Source organism: Lissotriton helveticus, assembly GCF_964261635.1.
Source record: "Lissotriton helveticus chromosome 1_1 unlocalized genomic scaffold, aLisHel1.1 SUPER_1_unloc_11, whole genome shotgun sequence".
NCBI classification, from domain to species: Eukaryota; Metazoa; Chordata; class Amphibia; order Caudata; family Salamandridae; genus Lissotriton; species Lissotriton helveticus.
Genome location: NW_027611650.1, coordinates 3,925,135 through 3,943,131, shown reverse-complemented (window position 1 = coordinate 3,943,131; position 17,997 = coordinate 3,925,135).

The following is a 17,997-nucleotide window of genomic DNA, read 5'->3' as shown; positions in this document are numbered from 1 at the left end:
TGACAACTTTGCTCTCCCCTAATCAAGAGTCAATCTCATGAGTCGTGTGAGCACAAGGCAATTATTTTACTCAGTCAGTACGTGCATTCTTAGTCTCATCAGAATGTAGAGAAAAGGAAGAGACGGGCGTGTTCAATAAAAGGTGTTATTTATTGATCAGTCTCTTTTCTCGTACAAGAGAAATGGATCGATATTATTGCGATACTTATAGTTAAGTAAAGTGCATACATTAGAAGCAGTAGTATAAAATAATACTGTAAAAACATTGATATGGTTTCTGAGCCATACGATGTTTAAAATGATTAAAATATATTTACATACACATATACATTTGACTAAACGTACTCAACTGGTGTTTCTAAATACGCCTACCCCGTGTACCTGACCTAAGTCTAATGCGTGGGCGGGAATAGAAAGTTACAGTTTAAGTTAAGTTTGTTTTTGCCAAGTGAATAACTAAAGAATTCTCTGTGAGGGGTTATTCAGTTCTGTACCTGGAAGTTAGGATGAATGAGGAATGGTATCTCTTTCTCTGCTCTCGATATTCCAGGCTGCCTGCGAGGGCTGCCCAGAAGCGCCGGTGCTGGGTCTCTCGGCTTGAGATAGCAGCGCGTCTCTCAGCGCGTCAGGAAGGCGGGGCTGCTGCCTGCGGGGTCTGCTTCTGCTCTCGGCTTCGGCAAGTATGGCTGCTCCGTCTTGTCACCACGCGTGTGTTTGCATAGGGCAAGGTCGGCAATATTTATACCTTAAAGGTGCCGAGATTGACGTAAGGATGGACATAGGTACGTCAATAAAGATGTCATACGACTTGCTCGTTAGCACATTCTTTTGCAAAAGTTCTCTGTGGAATCAAAACAATGGCCGCACAGATTTTCCAGGTTGTCATAGGTTTGATTTGTTATGAGAACGTCGTATGCCTTATCAGGGGCTGGAGGAATGTCGCTTGTCTAATTAGATCTCAAGCGTTATGACCTAATCAGATAACACGTTCCTGTGCCGTAGTGTGACTGCGTCAGATAACGGTATCTGCATCATGGGGGATTTCTTGCCTCATGGGCTGACTGTTAGTTAACTAGCTAGGTAGTTTAACCAGAATAGGGTCAGGAATAGGGGGACTGATTCAGAACCTATAGAAATACACGACACCTGGGCCTAGCGGGACCCCGGCCCCAGTGAAACCCAGCCTCCAACGGCGCGCCAGTCCCGGCTGGGGGGTAAAGGGCTCCCGAGTGAGATAAGCCAGGGAGTTTCGAGGGCACCTCCGGCCTCCCCTGAGGGGCTGGTATCTGTCACACCTTTGGCCCTCCCCTGTGGCCCAATTTCGATCCCCCCTCTGGCCTCCCCGAGGGCGGGCTCCAGACCCGCTGGGCGTCTGGGAATTCCCGGACCCATCTTTCAAAGGGATCAAAGAGCCCACCGCCGGACCTCGCCAACGACCAGCCCCCTGGGCTTGAGACCTCCGCCTGCGAGGGTCCGGAGATCAAAGAGCCGAAGGACTATAACTGGGCCCGCCCGACAACTAGCGGGCAGTTGTATCTTGGACCTAAAGCCCTGCTGATCTGATCGCGGCTGACCCTAAGAAGACTCATCCTGAACATCGGAGCCCTGCTGACGCTGTCGCGGCCCGAGCTGAACTAGTAACCATCGGAGCCCGGCTGACGCGGTCGCGGCTCAAGCTGAACTGAACCATCGGAGCCCTGCTGACGCTGTCGCGGCTCAAGCTGAACTGAACCATCGGAGCCCTGCTGACGCTGTCGCGGCTCAAGCTGAACTGAATCATCCGAGCCCTGCTGACGCTGTCGCGGCTCAAGCTGAACTGAACTATCGGAGCCCTGCTGACGCTGTCGCGGCTCAAGCTGAACTAAGACCATCGGAGCCCTGCTGACGCTGTCGCGGCTCTTCACGAACTTCTCCAGATCGAGTCCTGCTGACCTCGTCGCGGCTCGAGGAGTACTCTGGTCCGGCCGGACCATCGAGAGCACTATCACGACCGAGCCGACTCGACGGAGGTGAAGCAGCCCGTACGACCATCATCCCGTACCCCCCGGCTCGAGGATTGAGAGCTGTGCGTAGGGTACGCCTCGTACTGTCCCAGAGACTAAAAGAATGTCCCGCTTCCCCCTTTCCGAATCCTCCAAGACTTTGTGGTCCCTTGACCCCTGTGTACATAAGAGTGCTACCTCACTATTTGCTTATATAAAGATCTTGTTACTAAAACCCACCGGTGTGGTGTCTGTTCGTGGTGTGGTGTGAGCTCAGTGTGTACGATCCTAGACCCGAAGTCCTACCCGGTGAGGACCTCACAATCAAGACTCGGCAAGTTCTGTGGGAGAGGTGGATCTTGGGGTGTCCGGGTGAGCACAACCTGGCCCTCTGAGATTGCCCCTTCCAACATTGGTGGCAGCGTCGCGATAAGAACCTACGTCTAGGGATCGTACAGTATTGACACACTACCCGAACGAAGAAGCAGCCATGAGCGTCACGACCGACAAGACCACCTTCCAGATGGAGCTTCTGGGAGACTATTCGCACCGAGAGCTCAAGCAATTCTGCAAAGATCTCCGTATCCCGTCAACGGGATTAAACACCAAAGAGGACTTCCAACAAGCTCTAACAGCCTGGGTGGAGGCCGGAGCACAACCTCCAGCACCGACAGAAGCCGATGGAGGGGGAGCCCCCCTGATCGAAACCCACGCCCCAGAGCGAGAAAGAACAGAGTCCCCGACGCGGACTCCCAGCACGGAGAGAGGTCTGTCTCGAGAAGAAATGACCGACCGAGAACGCGACCGAAACCACGAACTAGAACTAGCCCGTCTGAAAATGGAAGGAGAACTCAAGCTGGCCGAGAAAAAGCTAGCCATCGAGCAGCTGCGGCTGCAAGGAGAACTGGAAGAGAAGAAGCTCCAACGAGAACACGACGGAAAGAAGCTCCAGCTGGAGCACGAGCGCAGCATATTGGAAATAGAACTAAAAGCCCGGAACGAAGGCAACAAAACAGCAGCGACCCGAGAGTCTGTTCCCCCGGTGGAACCCAAGGTCCACATCCCCAAGGATGTTGTCAAAGAATATTATAAGAACGATGACATCCAGCAATGGTTCAAGGCCTACGAGGTCGCCATGACCTCCCACCGAGTTCCGCAGAAGGATTGGGGAGCCGGGCTGTGGGGTTGATTCCTGAGTGAGGGGAGAGACACCCTACTCGACCTACCGTCTGCCGAACAGACCTCCTACAGCCACATGAAAGAGGCCCTCCTCACAAGGTACGGGCTCACCCCAGAAATGTACCGCCAACGCTTCAGAGACTGTAAGAAGATCCCTGGCACCACCCGGGTGGAATATGTCAATTTCTACAGCCGGGCCCTGGAAGGGTGGATCAAGGGCAGCAAAGTATCCACCTTCGAGGGGCTCATCGACCTCATTGCATATGAGCATTTGTCCCTGAATTGCTTTGTGGAACTCCGACAGCACCTCCTGGACAGCAAGTTGGCTGACCCCCGGAAACTGGCCGTCGAGGCCGATCGCTGGGTGAGCACCAGAGTCCCCCGGGGGCCCGGGGGAGATCCTGGCCGAAATGAACAGGGGTCGTCCCGCCAGAGGGGAGGGGGGAATCAGAACAGACAGAGGGGTTCCCAGGTAGGGTCTCCGCGTAGTCCCCCCAGAAACCAGCCCGGCACCTCGCCTCCCACAGCGCGCGCAGGGTTTCCCCCAGCTAAGCCAGGGCCCCGAGTCAGCCAAGCCTGCTACCATTGCCAACAACCAGGGCACTATGCCAATGACCCCCGCTGCCCTTTGTTCAAGAAACCTGCCGCTGCAGGCCCCCCAGCGCGCCACATCACCTCAGTAGCCCTAGAAGAAGAGGAGGGAGAAGAGGAGTTTGAGGGCGCAGACCCCGCGGCTATGATGTTAGTCTCCCTGGGGAATAGGGAAATGGTCCCCGGAGCTCCCCTACCCGACAATACAGAGAAGTACCGACAGCAGGTGACTGTCAATGGCCATCACATAGGGGCGCTCCGAGACACTGGGGCCAGCATCACCGCCGTCAAACGGCACCTCGTCACCGAGGCCCAGATTGTTCCCCACATCTCCTGCAGGGTGATCGCAGCTGATAACTCTGTCCGCACCTGCCGGATAGCTCAAGTCCCGTTCGAATGGGGGGGCGTCTCTGGGGAGTTACGAGTGGCAGTCCGCTCAGACATGCCTGTGGACTGCCTGCTCGGCAACGATCTCGAGAGCTCCCCATGGCAGCGGGTTGAGAAGAGGACCCACCTGGAGATGGTGGGCCTGCCCGAGTGGGCCTGTGTGAGCACCCGGTCAATGACCGCCCGAAGGGCCACCCCCGAAGGGGCGACCTTAGAGGCAGCACCGGCGACCCCTGAGGACCCCGAGCTCCCTGAACCCTCCGAGATCCCTGAGCGGTTCCCCGGAGAGAGCTTCCCCCCGACGCAGGCCCCCTCAGCCCTGGCGTCGAACCAACTCCGAGCCTGGACGACCTTCCTGAGCTGGCCCAATGGCGCCAGGAAGGGGGCCCGTCCCGAGAAGAATTCTGCCTAGAGCAGACCTCCTGTCCCTCCTTGGTTGGGCCGCGGCAGCAGGCCGCCGCCCAGGCCGCCGGTGACCAGTCCGGCTCCCACTTTGTCTATTGGGAAAACGGCCTATTGTATAGCGAACAAAAGTCCGCCGAACTAGGGTCCGGCCGAGTGCTGGTGGTCCCCCTACGCTTCCGCGGCTTTCTCCTGAACCTGGCCCATGACGTACCCCTGGCGGGACACTTGGGACAAGACAAAACGTACCATCGCCTGGTCACCCACTTCTATTGGCCGGGCATGCGCTCCGATGTAGAAGGCCACTGCAAGTCCTCCCCCACGTGTCAGTCCAGCGGAAAGAGCGGAGGGAAGCGCAAGGCTCCTCTCCAACCCTTCCCCGTGGTCAGTACCCCCTTTGAGAGGGTGGGAATCGACATCGTGGGCCCCCTCGACCCCCAGACCTCCTTGGGGCACCGCTTTATCCTAGTGCTGGTGGACCATGCCACCCGCTACCCCGAAGCCATTCCCCTCCGGACGGTGACGGCCCCCGTGGTGAGGCGGGCCCTCATGGCCATCTTCTCCCGGGTGGGATTCCCCCGGGAAGTCGTCAGCGACCGAGGGACAAACTTCATCTCAAAATACATGAAGTCCCTCTGGCAGCAATGTGGGGTGACGTACAAATTCACCACCCCATATCACCCCCAGGGGAACGGTCTGGTGGAACGCTTCAACCGGACCCTCAAAGGGATGATCATGGGTCTCGCAGAGCCCCTGAGACGTAAGTGGGACGTCCTCCTCCCCTGGCTCCTCTTCGCGTACCGCGAAGTCCCCCAGAAGTCCCTGGGGTTCAGCCCCTTTGAGCTGCTCTACGGGCACCCCGTCCGGGGACCCCTCACCCTGGTCAAGGAGGGGTGGGAGACGGCGGCCCCAGAGCCCCCTCCCGATGTGTTTCGATACATCTTGGCCCTCCGGAACCAGACGAGGAAGTTCCAAGAGCTGGCCGAGGCAAACCTCGAGGCCAGTCAAGAAGAAATGAAACGGTGGTATGACCAGAATGCCACTCTGGTCGAGTTTCAGCCCGGACAACAGGTCTGGGTGATGGCCCCCGTAGAGCCCTGTGCCCTGCAAGATAAGTGGACAGGGCCCTTCAAAGTGATCGAACGCAAGAGTCAAGTGACCTACCTCATCGATGTAGAGTCCCCCAGGAACCCCTTGCGGGTCCTTCACGTGAACCGCCTCAAGCCCCACTTCGCCCGGTCCGAGTTGAGTTTACTCCTCGCCACGGACGATGGGGAAGAAGAAGAAACGGAGCCTCTCCCCGATCTCCTGTCCACGAAAGAGAAAGATGGCTCCGTAGAGGGAGTGAATCTCTCCCCCTCCCTCTCTCCAGAGCAGCGTGGGGACTGTCGCCAGTTGTTGGGACAGTTCTCAGACCTCTTCTCCCTCACCCCCGGCGTCACCAACTGGTGCGTCCACGACGTGGACACCGGGGACAGCCCTCCGGTACGGCACAGAGCGTACCGCGTCCCTGACCGAGTCCGGGCCTGTATCAAGGCCGAGGTATCGAAGATGTTGGCCCTCGGGGTGGTCGAAGCCTCTGACAGCCCATGGGCTAGCCCCGTGGTCCTGGTTCCGAAGGCAGCCGCCCCCGGTGCGGTTCCCGAGCTGAGGTCTGCGTTGACTACCGTGGGCTCAACGCAGTCACCCGAACCGATGCTCATCCCATCCCCCGAGCCGACGAGCTTATCGATCGCCTCGGGGCTGCTCGCTTCCTTAGCACATTCGACCTGACCAGTGGATACTGGCAGATCGCCCTCACCGAGGGAGCTAAGGAAAGGTCCGCTTTTTCCACCCCGGATGGTCACTACCATTTCCGGGTGATGCCCTTCGGGATGAAGAACGCCCCCGCCACCTTCCAGAGGCTGGTGAACCAGGTCCTGGCGGGGTTGGAAGAGTTCAGCGCTGCGTATCTGGACGATATCGCGGTGTACAGTTCCCACTGGCCCGAGCACCTCCGGCACCTCCGGGCGGTGCTGACCGCCCTGAGGGGGCAGGTCTCACCATTAAGGCAAGCAAGTGCCAGATCGGACAAGGGTCCGTAATCTACCTTGGGCACCAGGTCGGAAGCGGCCTCGTAGGCCCCCTCCAGCCCAAGATCGATGCCATCGTGGCCTGGGAGGCCCCCACGACCCAGACGGAAGTGCGGGCGTTTCTAGGGCTCACGGGGTACTACCGCCGGTTCATCAAGAGTTACGGCAGCATCGTAGCCCCCCTCACGGAGTTAACCTCAAAGAACCAGCCGAAGAAAGTCAGCTGGACCTCCGCCTGCCAGGAGGCGTTCGAAACGCTGAAGGACGCCATGTGCACCGCCCCCATCCTGCAGGCCCCCGACTACTCACGAGAGTTTGTAGTCCAGACGGACTCGTCCGAGCATGGCATCGGAGCGGTCCTGTCCCAGGTGAACGAGAGCGGCCTAGACCAACCCGTAGCATTCATTAGCCGGAGGCTACTCCCTCGAGAACAAAGGTGGAGCACCATCGAGCGGGAGGCCTTCGCGGTGGTTTGGGCCCTGAAGAAGCTGAGGCCCTACCTGTTCGGTACTCACTTCCGGGTCCAGACCGACCACCGACCCCTCCGGTGGCTAATGCAGATGAGAGGGGAGAATCCCAAATTGCTGCGCTGATCCATCTCACTCCAGGGGATGGACTTCACTGTTGAGCACCGGCCTGGTGTTGACCACGCCAACGCAGACGGCCTGTCCCGATTCTTCCGCCTCAGCGAAGAGAACCCCCAAGAGGATGGGTAGTTCTCCCCGCCTTCAGCTGGGGGGGACGCGTGTTGGACCCGGCCTCGTGGCGTGGCCCGTCTCTGTCCCTCAGAACCCTGCGAGCGTAGGCCTGCACCCTGAGCCCCTGCGCAGCATCCCCGCGAGAATAGCCTGCACCCAGCAGCCTGGTCGCCTCACCCCCGATGAGCCCGAACCCCCGTAAAACCACAACCAGGCCGCATGTCCCCGTCCCGCTCCCGGCTCCGAGCGCCTAACATTGCATGCCCCACAAGGCCCGGACGCCATCTTCCCTTCCCGACATCCCTGTCTCCCTGGGCCTAGCGGGACCCCGGCCCCAGTGAAACCCAGCCTCCAATTGCGCGCCAGTCCCGGCTGGGGGGTAAAGGGCTCCCGAGTGAGATAAGCCAGGGAGTTTCGAGGGCACCTCCGGCCTCCCCTGAGGGGCTGGTATCTGTCACACCTTTGGCCCTCCCCTGTGGCCCAATTTCGATCCCCCTCTGGCCTCCCCGAGGGCGGGCTCCAGACCCGCTGGGTGTCTGGGAATTCCCGGACCCCTCTTTCAAAGGGATCAAAGAGCCCACCGCCGGACCTCGCCAACGACCAGCCCCCTGGGCTTGAGACCTCCGCCTGCGAGGGTCCGGAGATCAAAGAGCCGAAGGACTATAACTGGGCCCGCCCGACAACTAGCGGGCAGTTGTATCTTGGACCTAAAGCCCTGCTGATCTGATCGCGGCTGACCCTAAGAAGACTCATCCTGAACATCGGAGCCCTGCTGACGCTGTCGCGGCCCGAGCTGAACTAGTAACCATCGGAGCCCGGCTGACGCGGTCGCGGCTCAAGCTGAACTGTACCATCGGAGCCCTGCTGACGCTGTCGCGGCTCAAGCTGAACTGAACCATCGGAGCCCTGCTGACGCTGTCGCGGCTCAAGCTGAACTGAATCATCCGAGCCCTGCTGACGCTGTTGCGGCTCAAGCTAATCTGAACCATCGGAGCCCTGCTGACGCTGTCGCGGCTCAAGCTGAACTAAGACCATCGGAGCCCTGCTGACGCTGTCGCGGCTCTTCACGAACTTCTCCAGATCGAGTCCTGCTGACCTCCTCGCGGCTCGAGGAGTACTCTGGTCCGGCCGGACCATCGAGAGCACTATCACGACCGAGCCGACTCGACGGAGGTGAAGCAGCCCGTACGACCATCATCCCGTACCCCCCGGCTCGAGGATTGAGAGCTGTGCGTAGGGTACGCCTCGTACTGTCCCAGAGACTAAAAGACTGTCCCGCTTCTCCCTTTCCGAATCCTCCAAGACTTTGTGGTCCCTTGACCCCTGTGTACATAAGAGTGCTACCTCGCTATTTGCTTATATAAAGATCTTGTTACTAAAACCCACCGGTGTGGTGTCTGTTCGTAGTGTGGTGTGAGCTCAGTGTGTACGATCCTAGACCCGAAGTCCTCCCCGGTGAGGACCTCACAATCAAGACTCGGCAAGTTCTGTGGGAGAGGTGGATCTTGGGGTGTTCGGGTGAGCACAACATGGCCCTCTGAGATTGCCCCTTCCAACAACCCATTTAACTGCTATAGTAACGTGTAGCAGCAAGGTCTGTTATGAATTGTCGAGAGACTAGAAGTATGGCTGCAGGGGGAGCAAAAAAGTTGACTGGCACCCTGGACGATTTTATTGTTCGCACTAATGCCCTAATTGATGAAGGGATTGTTTTAATGGACAGAAGGGTGTCCCAAGATTTAGCTACGGCTTAGAGATCCTCCTTAGGTCTTATTGCCCAGGCACGTACGCCAAACACCGTGACTCGCCCAAATACCCTTGCCAGAGTAGATTACGCTGGGGATTATGATGTTTCAAGTTCCCAACAGGGTCAACAGGGTTTGGAGGTCACCCCTAACCCCATTTTGTTAAAAGAGGGTAGTATAGTTAGTGAAGTGATGGATAACCCACCTGTGGCCACTGATATAAATCAAAGAGGGTTGAAAGAGGGGGCAATTCCTAAACAAAAGACCAACAAATCGACCACCCATAAAGGCAGGAAAGTAAAAACCACCTATAACCAGGATACAACCATCTTAGATCCTGTGGCTGTGAGCGGGGACCTGGCAATATGTGTCAATGACAAAGGGGGGGCATATCCGGTAAATGCTGGCCTACCATTAAGCCTCCCGGAAGATACAATTGTAGACAGTAGTTTGGAGGAAATTTTGGAACTAAGTGGTGCAGAAATCAATCTGGCCAAAATTAACCAGGATGGAAGTGGGATAAGCTTGACGAACAATAACATTTTTGAAATGTTAAAGGCCCTCCTAGAACCTATAGAGGTTAGACTACGCTGTCTAGAAACAGTGTTGAAAAATATTCATAAGGATATAAGTGCCCCTAGTTTCAGCCTGAATAATCCCATGTGGCGAGCACAGTAAATAAGCTACCCTTGGCTGATAAAAGTGTCGCCCCGGCCAAAAATATCGTGCCAAAGACCCCTAGTAATATCTCAAACCCAGGAGGTGCAAAAGCCAAGACTCCTGACCCTAAAGAAACACAGAACCCAGCTAAGCCCAAGATAACCCCCCAAGTCAAATTTAAAGACCCTATACCTTTGATTCCAAATCTGGATTCGGCTCCACGAGACAAGGTAGAGGCCCGAAGAAATATCCATCTCCCTCCTGATGCTTGCCCCTATGTAGTGATCTTGACTGGGTTACGGAAATTTCACCTACTGATGTAGAATCCTACCAGACTTTAAAAAACAAAGGGGCATATTACCAACCAATAGAGATAATTTTTGTCTCTAACTTGTTTAGAGACAAAAATTATCGCCGCAAATCGGCGATTTTTATCGCAGATAAACCTTGCGATTAGCAAGGTTTATCGCAAATGCGATAAAAAACGGCCGCAATGCATGAATATCGCTGAAAAGTCAGCGATATTCATGCATTATCGAGCAAATGCTCTTAGCCATGTTATCCACCTCCCATTGGATAACATGGCTAAGAACTGCTCCTGGGCAGGTGTTAGCTTTTGGAGATATTCGGGCTTAGCGCGAATATCTCCAAAAGTTGGTAATAGGAGATAGCGATGTTAGCGACTGTTTCCAGTCGCTAACATCTTGGCACGCCCACTTTGCATGTCATTAGTGATAAATATCACTGACATGCAAAGCGGGGCCCAAGATGGTCACTATCTCCTATTAGCTGCCGCTAACTGGTGTTAGCGACAGCTTGGTAATAGGGAGATAATTTTATCTCCGCTTTCTTGGCTTTTAAAGCCAAAAAAGCGGAGATAAAGCCCTTGATAATATGCCCCAAAGTGTGCCACTGGTTATCAAATAATTACCCTCTACCGCCAAATATCCCAAGCAACATCTTAATGGTGGAGAGAACCCCATGGGTGGGAGGGAATAGAAAAAACTTACAAGGTGACTGTATCGTGGTAACCTTCGAGAATCCACAGGTGTTAGAACATATCTGAAGAGGAACCTCTCGCTATCAAGCGAGTACTGTTACTGCTAGGCCTCTCTCTTATTTCTACCTGCCTGTGAACCAAGTGGACAAAAGATGGAGCTGGTTAAGGGGCTCACATGAACAAAAAACTAGACGGAGGTCTAATTTCCCATGGGAGATGCAACCTTATGGGTGGAATGAGGGCGGAGAGGACGGCTGGAACTTGGCCAAGATAAGAAGAGGTAGACCCATTCAAGGGGGGTTTGCCACAGGGTTACAAAATGGCCATCCACACTATTACCCCCAGACTGCGAATGGGTATGAAAACCACTTTAACATCCCAATGGTTAACCGATATGAGTGTTTGTCAAACTTGGACTGGGTTGATTGACAAAAACAGGGCACACCGCTCAGTCTGATGCGAAATATTCCCCCTATTCCCTTACAAAATGAAAACAGTATCCAGGTTGTGCAGGAGTTAAACACTGATCACATTTTATTTAATGATCAGGGTGTTGGAGAAGGGGCCTCACCGCACGAAAAAATGGATAAAGTATTGGGAATGGGGGAGATAATTGTGACAACATGGAACATTGCTGGTCTCAAGAGTAAAGTGGATGACCCCTTCTGGAGGGATTTTATAGGCACTATGGATATAATAGCCATACAGGAAACCTGGGACACACAAAACACACTTACTGTTGATGGTTTTACCACTTTTTTTCTACCAGCCGTTAGTTCTACGCAGGGGCAAGCAAGAGGGGGCCTGGTCACTTTGATATCCGCTAAAATCCCGGGTACATATACGGAAATAGTTACTGCCTGTCCCTATTGCCTCGCGGTCCAAATTACCCACAGGTGTTTTCATAACGTGCTGGTAGTGAGTTTTTATAACTCCTTTGATAGGGATCATTCAGTTAGTAACCTGATGATGTTAAATTCTTTTTTGTTTAACTTTAAAGAGTCATCAGAGTCTGAGTGTACCATCATATTAATGGGGGATTTTAACGTCCATGGCTGTCAGGACAAATGTCCTTCTAATGTTCTATTTGGTCCTCCGGACGAGGAAAATACTCATTTTGAGCACTCAGACCAGGGTATTTTCTTGGAAACCATGTTGGCCGAAAATGGGCTGATACTACCCAATGGGTGTGATGAGGACATTCCGACATTTACAGGACATGGCAGCGGGTCTGTCATTGATTATATTTTTTTAAGTAGTAGTTGTGGAAGCCATATTACTAGTTATTCAGTTGTGTGGTCCCATTTTAGCGACCATAACCCAGTTGTATTAAGGGTTAAAAATGTAATTGTTGCTATGGAAAGCAGATTAAATTTGGTGGACAAATGCGACATGCGGCTGACTGACCAAGCCCGTAGAATCAAGTGGTGCAAGATAATTCCAGAGGAGTTCTTTTGTAATCTTTGTAATAGTAGCCGGGAGGAACTAAAGCTTTGTATGGACGACCAGGCGGGGGACAGTGAAGTAGTGGAGGCGTATAGAAAGGTTTGCCTCGACATTGTCTCCAACCTGACTCGTCAGGGTAAAGGCAAAGCACAAGGGAAGGAAGGCTGGTTTGATAAGAATTGTTCTATGGCCAATCATAAACTTAAAGTGGCCCTTAAATCCAAACCAGTAGATAGATCGCTTGTGGCTACCCTTAGGAAAGAATATAAGACAGTCGTTGAAAGAAGGCGGCGTGAGATTAGAGAGGACGCTTGGGCTGAGTTGACATCAATTGATGTGTTGAAAAGTAGTGCCAAGTTTTGGGCCGTGGTCAACCAACCCTATTTTGCTGACTCTAGTAATAATGAACTGGATTGTGGAATTCAAGAAGACCAATGGCACTTGCACTTTAAGTCTGTCTATGAACAGGAGTTTTTGGGGGCAGAGGGCTTGACCACCTTTTCCAGATCGCCTTACACTTTAACTGTAGAAGAGGGTGAGGTGGCCGTGGCCATTGGTAAAATGACTAGTAATAAGGCCCCCGGGCCAGATGGCGTTCCCTCCGACCTTTTTAAAGTTGATATTTCTTTCTGGTCCAAAGTTTTAGCAAATGTTTTTAATAGAATTTCAAAAACAGGAATTCCAGAGACATGGTCCCAGTCGGTGATCGTCCCCATCTATAAGAAAGGGGACAGGGGTGACCCTGGCAATTACCGCCCCATATCTCTTATCGATTCCGCAGTAAAGGTCTTAGGGAGTGTGGTCCTATGCAAACTTACTGATTGGTTAGAGGAGACCAATACCCTCTCTCCTCTACAGTACGGTTTCAGAAAGGGGCGTAGTACCATTGACCAAAGTCTGAATTTACAATTGCTTATGCTTATTAGGAAGTACACAATAGCGAAGCAAGGATCCCTGTATATCGCCTTCATGGATCTGTCCTCGGCATTTGATCAAGTAAACAGATCCAAGTTGTGGGGCCAGCAATAGTATTGGAATAGACCCTAACATTGTGTATTTTTTAGCATACCTCCATAGGGACCTTACAGCCACGGTACGATATGACAGAAAAGGTAACTGCACTGGTAAAATCAGTATCACCAATGGTGTAAGGCAGGGATGCATTCTTGCTCCCCTGCTTTTTACACTATATATAAACGATCTGGGTGGAGTTCTTTGTGCAGCGTGTAAGGACATCCCGAGGGCAGGGAAGTACCTATTGCCCGCATTATTATATGCGGACAACGCTGCTCTCCTAGCTAGAACTGCAGTGGGTCTCCAAAGCCTGTTGAACTCATTTTTTGATTTCATGATAAATCTTGACTTAAGTGTTAACTATGGTAAATCCCATGTTATGGTGGTGGCCCAGAAAGGGAAGGCCAAGAAAAATGTAATGACACTGCATTGTAATGGACACAAATTGACAAGAGTCTCCAGATTTCCCTACTTGGGGGTTGTTTTCAATGATTGCTCTACGTGGCACCCCCAAATGCTGGAGAAAAAAAAGGTCCTGGCGCGCTCTATCTCTGCGGTGATGGGCTTTTCACGTAAATTAGGGGTGAAACCTCTGGAGGCAGTCTTAAAGGTATATGCTGCTAAATGTATTGCCATCGCTATGTATGGCGCTGACCTGTGGGGTTTTAGGCCAGTTAAAACGCTTCAGGTAACAGAAGATAACTTCCTTAAAATTATTCTTTCCCTGCAAAGATCCACGGCCAGCTTCATAGTCCATCAGGAATGCGGTGTGGATTATCTGGAGGATCGAATCGCCATGGCCCCCCTATTAAAATGGATATCAGTCTGGCTTAACTCGTAACTTGAAGTGAATCACGAAATTTTTAAAGATTGTCTAATGCTAGATCATTGGGACAAGATCCCCTGGCTGAAATATGTACAGCAAATGTGTGTAAAGTTGGGTCGGCCTGAATTGTTCAATAAACCATCTAACTTAGTGAAAGGAGATTTGAAATGGGTTAAAAACACCTTTTTGTTGAACCGAGGGATGGACAGAGAAGGCTTGGAGCTGTTAAAGCCTTCTGTTAGGACTCACCAACTGATTGTTTCCTCTGGTCATGATCTGGAACTCTACCTAAAGGTTGTCAACAACTCAAACCATAGGTATCTTCTAACCAAGTTCCGATTGGATAAAATCCACCTGTTAATTACAGGCCGCCCTGGTTGGACAAAGCCACTTGATCTAGATTTGTGCAAATGTGACGGTTGTTCGATTATGGATACTGTTCACTTTCTGGTTTTTTGTGATTATTTTAAGGACATCAGGAAAAAGTTTATTATACCCTTGCTAAAGGGGAAAGGGTTTAGGCAAGTCAAGCCAGCTTTACTGCATCTCCAACTATTAGTAGATATATGGGAAATTTACAATGTAGCTAAATTTTTAACCATAGCGGTGAGACTTAGTAAAAAGATTAACTGGTCCTAGATGATCTACTGTAAATATTGACCATTGTAACTTGAATCAAGTCTTAATTTACATTCTCTCATGTTGCTCTTTTTAACTATAGAATGATGTATATATTGTTGTTTTTAAATTTTGGCATCATGCGCTGCATATTTTAATGGGTACTCCCTCCCTTTTCATATTGTATTTTTATGTCTTTATGTCGCCTGGTGACCCATGGACCGTTTTTGTGTGTTCTTGTACTTTTATGGTTTTTGTAATTGAACCGAATAAAGTATTTCTTGAACTTGACAGTGGGCCCTTTGGGGACTCGCAACAGTCTGTGGAAAGGTTTAAGTGAAGACCCTTCGGGGTGGAACGACAGGAAGCAAGCAAGGGCGGAAGCAGTGGAATCAGTTCAACTGCTGCCTCTTCCAGTGGGGTCCAGCTCGGCGGCAACGTCACAATTCAATTCACGATCCGTTATGCTCAGAGAATGTACTGATAAATCATCAAAGACTTAGGGGCAGATTTACAAGTCCCTTGCGCCACTTTTTGCGTCACTTTTCCCATGTTCAAAGTGATGCAAAAGTGGCGCAAGGGGCTTGTAAATCCGCCCCTTAGTGTATCAAAAACATCGACCCTCAATGCATTGAAACCAGCCGAAATAGCAGTTCCAGTTCATTTGTAATACAGAATGCCCATGAATTGAACAATGTTACACAATTTGCATGAAAGCTCACAACTCAGGCTAAAACTAACGGTGTCTTTGCAGGTTTAGTGCCATGTTGTACAAAGACGGTGCGGTACCAATACCCCCACCCACAATCAAGTCGCCGCATGAAAGAAGTAAGGGGCATATTTATGAGTTCTGGCGCATCTCTGTAAATCAGCAGGGATGCGCCAGAACAAATGCGTCACGCAAAACTACCCTTGCGGCACGGCGGATGCGCCGCATTTACAATGCGGCACGCTGTGGCGCAAGGGTAGGCAGATGCGTGACGCATCTTGTGACGTAAGGGCGGCGCATCGCTGGATTCGCGTTGCAAGCGAGGCGCGACTTCAGCAATGCTCGGGTGTGCCCTATACTTAACGAGCTGCGTCACTCCTTATGCCTGCTTCAAGCAGGCGTAAGGAATTGACGAAGCAGCGTCGCACAAGTGCCTGCGTGAAATGTAGATTTCACGCAGGCACTTTTGCGAGGCGCACCTGCCCCGGAACGCCCACCCTGCGCCGGAATGCCCACATGTGGCGCAGGGCTTTACAACGTGACGCATCTGCCTAGATGCGTCACGTTGTAAATGGGTCACAGGGATGCGCCACGTTTACGTCGCCGTTGCGTGACGGCGGCATAAACGTGGTGCAAGTGCCTTGTAAATCTGCCTATAAGTGTCAAAGAGACAGAGGCTGAGACGACAGATCCTACCGGCTTCATGTTTTTATCCCAGAATGAAGACTATGAAAGTTGTCTGCGCCATCCACCCTGTCCTCTCTCTTACTTTACTTTCCTCCTTCCCTTTTGAGGGCAATATATAACAATGCCAATTGCAAGTACGCCTAGCTCGCGACACTGTCTATCTAACGATTGCCTATCTAACGATTGCGAGATCAAGCAGGACATAGTGACGCCTACTGTACCCTCACTGGCGTACACCGACACCAAAAGATTTATTTTCTATCAAGAACCTAAACCTAAGTATTTAAGGCCATACTGGATTCAGAGCCCTTCCTGACGGTTGAGACAAATTCAGAAAGAACTCCATACTTCCATTTCCCAGATCTTGGGATGAGTATTCTCACTCCTCATGCGTGGCACTTGGCAGGGCTAGATGCATTTCCGCATCGATGAAGCTGCAGTCTCAGTCTGGACTGTCCTGTCTCACTCAGGTCTGTTGGTGGGTATACACACGAGTACATTGAGGAAGTACTCCAACCCCACGGAGCCTGGCCGCTCTTTATGGTTTTCAATGCCACAAAGAGCCCTGCTTTTAGGATGAAAGTAAAGCAGCATTATGAGGCGCGCACAGGATTGTGGGTATGCAGAGTGATGGTGACGCGCTGACTCTTCCTCTCGGGCATTCTGACCTCTAGCGACAAGAAGGAGCGGTGCACCTCTCTCCTCACGAGGCCAAACCGCCCCAGGATCAGTACATTTTCATCCAATCACGGAGCTTCTTTAACAGAAATCCTCCAGACGTTTTAACAACTTCCGCTTCTCACGCCCTCTGGAGATTCGCGTGACCCACGGAGCACCAATTTGTATTTTATTGGTACAGAGTTGAAATGTCCGCGCAGTCACTATAAACATATAACTTCCTACTGGTAGGGTGACTTTACGCCGGTGACGTGTCAGTCACTCTCATGAATGCCTCTGAGTGCACAGCTACAGGCGCTCCTTCTACTGTTAAACAAACGCCTGTATCACCTGCAGTGATGAATCGGGTGTTTGCCGCAGAGGCTTCTGGGTATGCAAATGTCTGTGTCAGGCCCCGCCCCCTTCAGTGACAGCCAGGCTCCTGCAGCAGCGTGCTCTTGGGATCCCGAATGTTTAATCTATGTCTAGAGCTGGTTTCTTATACAAGGTTTCAAGCAATAGGGGGTGGGGGGAGCGGACGCACTTCATTTGTTTCCTTCCTGGTCAGGGCATCATCTCCGACTTCGATCCAACAAATACAAAGGCTCCACTATTGGGCACTTTTGGCTTTGCCAATGCGTCGTTGATAATACCTACAATTACAATGCAATAATAACCCGGAATTTCCCTTAGAAACGTAGTGTGTCCATTTTCGTGCCTTCCTACTAGCGGGCTAATACTCTGCCCCCTCCTTTTTAAATGTCCGCTCTTTATCGTTTTCAATGCCATAAAGAGCCCTGCATTTAGAATGAAAGTAAAGCAGCAGCATGAGGCGCGCACAGGATTGTGGGTATGCAGATAAGGAGTGACGCGCTGCCTCTCCCTCAGGAGCCTCCCGACCTCTAGCGACAGCAGGGAGCGTTGCAGCTCCCGCTCCTTCGCGCAGGCGCCTGGTACTGCGTCACGTGACCCTGTGACGCCTTCCGGTGACGACTGCGGAAGCCTTCCCTCTTCGGCAGCTGGGAGGCCCGACCCCCCCAAGGAATCTCACTCACATTCAACCAATCACGGAGTTTCTTGCACAGAAACCCTCCAAAAATTGCAAGAGTACTCCGCTTCTCACGGCCCCTCGGAGTGCGCGTGACCTGCGGAACAACTAAAATTCCGGAACACGTTCATCTGTCCGCGCAATGACGATAGAAAATATCACTTCCCACTAGTAGGGTGACTTTACGCCGGTGACGTGTCAGTCACTCTCATGAATGCCTCTGTGTGCACACCTACAGGCGCTCCTTCTACTGTTAAACAGAGGCCTGTGTCACCT